A 2,543-nucleotide genomic window follows, 5' to 3' on the forward strand; every position below is an offset into this window, starting at 1 on the left:
TGAGTCTAAAAGATTCAAAGACTGAGAGATGCTAAGTTTCGTGGGATTTGTAGCAGAAGCCATATTGGTCTACCTGGAGACACAAACACAGATGGATTATCATTTGTAGTTCCAGTTCAAAAACTTATTGGGAAAGACGGTCCTGCTGGAGCAACTGTAAGGTTGAGGGCCAAATGTCAGTCGGAGGTTGTTTTCACAAACTTAAAATATTCTGAAGCAAAGACCAAAGCTTTCAGGCAAAAGTCAAGGGAGCTTCCTGACCATATGGGATCTTGCTGAGGATGCAGTAAGAGAGGAAATCAGAAGAGCAAAAATCAGCAACTTGATGGATGCTTTAATTTCATTACCACAAATGGTGGAGAACTCTTTTCACAAGAAGAAATGGGAATTTTGTCACACACACACACACACACACAAAGATACACACTATCCATTCAATATAGAAATATTTGGAAGATTACTCAAAGGGAGACAGAAACTACTAGTTCACAATGAACACCTTGGGGCCTACAGGAGAGATGAGAGATGGTGACTCAGATTGGCAGCATGACCGAGTTTGCAAGACAGACATGTCTCTTTTATCACCTTCTAAAATGCTGTGTAAAGGGGCCAGAATTACTTGATGGGAGATTTCCCAGAAACTAGGTTATGTTCTCAGGCTTTGGACTATGTACTACCAGCATAAGAATGGGACTGGCATCCCGGAGACTGAGATCTAAACATTTTTCATTCTTTTCTCTCACATTTTTCTCTGTCTTACACTCCTTTTCCAATAGGTTATTAAGGTTCTACTAGAACTATGTACCAAATTCTGGAAATATAGTTTGTGGGTGACTGCTGGAGGGCAAGGGTGATTCTTGTTTATTTTCCTAGTATTTTATGGTGGTTCAGATTCTGTGATAACTTATAAATCCTATTGACCCTCACACATTTGTAAATGGAGGATTATCAGAGTCTTTGATTTATTTTGCTATTTATTATAGTCAGTCTTTTGTATCTGCAAATTCTGAATCCACAGATTTAACCAACCACAGATGGCAAATTTTTTTTTTTAATTCCAGAAAGTGGTGATATTGGGAAATGGTGGAACGTGTAGGAAGCGGGGCATAGTAGGAGGAACTTAGGTCATTGGATGTGTACCCTTGAAGGGGATATTGGGATTTGTGACTCTCTCTCCTTCCTGGCATCCATGAGGTTAAAGTCCCTTTCTACCATATGCTCCTACCATGATGTACTCTGCTGCCACAGGCCCAGAGCAATAAGGCCAGGTGCCCATGGATTGCAATCTCTGAAACCATGAGCCAAAATAAACCTTCCCTTCTTTTGAATTATCTCATGTATTTTTCGTCATAGTGACAGGAAGATGACTAGCACATCATCATATCCACTTTATACCATTAGAACTACTGTGTATGTTGAAGTCTGAAATCTTATTCTGGTAGTTCAAATTTTCCCCTTCCTTTTAGGAATATTCAGACCACGGATATATATATTCAGACCACGTAAAGGGAAAGGAGGTAAGAGCTGGATTGTTTAATTAAGACTTTCTAATTGGAAACTTTTTGTAAATGAAAATCTGAATCTGCTGCTTAATTTCACTTATAAAACTTTGCCAATTAAAACCTAATGGAATAGAACTAAGAAAAAAAATTAAAGCTTTGAAAAATTCCCTAACACCACAATGGAAAACTGTTAGGTAGGGTTTTATTTTTTCAGAAAGTTTACTGCTAGGAAAATCTCATAACTTGTTTAATCCCCTGCAGCTGGGAAAAGCAGTCTAAGGTAGATGGAGGAGGTTGCAAGAATTCTTTTGCAAAGAGCAACGGAAAAAGAATTATATTTTGTTGTGAAACACAACCGTCTATAGATTAAGGAAGGTCCAAAGCTTTGATTACAGATATGGTGAAATATTGATTAGGACTTTAGTTCCTGCCTGAAATTGTAAGGAAGGGTAGGTTTTATTTATTTTACAAGGTTCTAAAGAATAATAGAAGCATAGAAGCTTTCAAAAAAAATCATGTCTGATGGTAAAAAAAAAATAGTTAAGTAGGAGCAAGATGAATGAATTTATTACTAGATCTTTCCTGTTTTCAAGCTAAGACAGAAACAGACATATAATGTTATTAAGTTAATCATATTTATAGAGCAGAAATCAGTTCCTGATGAAATTTTGGACTTTTGGTCAACACAATTAGAATGCAAACTCACAGCAAGAAAGTTGCATTAAATGGCTTGTTAATTATTTAAAAGATAAAGCAGTCTCTGAATATTTTATTTAAAAGATTTTTTTTTTTACTTAGCTTGCTTTTAAAAGAATGAAAATGTTTACAATGAACTCTGTGGTTTTTGTACGCCCATAATTCCCTGTCCATTTTTTTTTCCAAAAACATTCTTCTTGTTTCTCTGAGGACCCTACCTCCCACTTCTAGGGGATCTGGCAGTCACAGAAGACAGTTGTCAGGGGAATAAGCATAGTCTTATCTATGTCAATTAAAATAACTCACAAGACTGAACACCCTAAAGAGTCCGAAACATGAACAAGA

The sequence above is a fragment of the Marmota marmota genome, unplaced genomic scaffold, assembly GCF_001458135.2.
Source record: "Marmota marmota marmota unplaced genomic scaffold, marMar, whole genome shotgun sequence".
Classification (NCBI taxonomy): domain Eukaryota; kingdom Metazoa; phylum Chordata; class Mammalia; order Rodentia; family Sciuridae; genus Marmota; species Marmota marmota.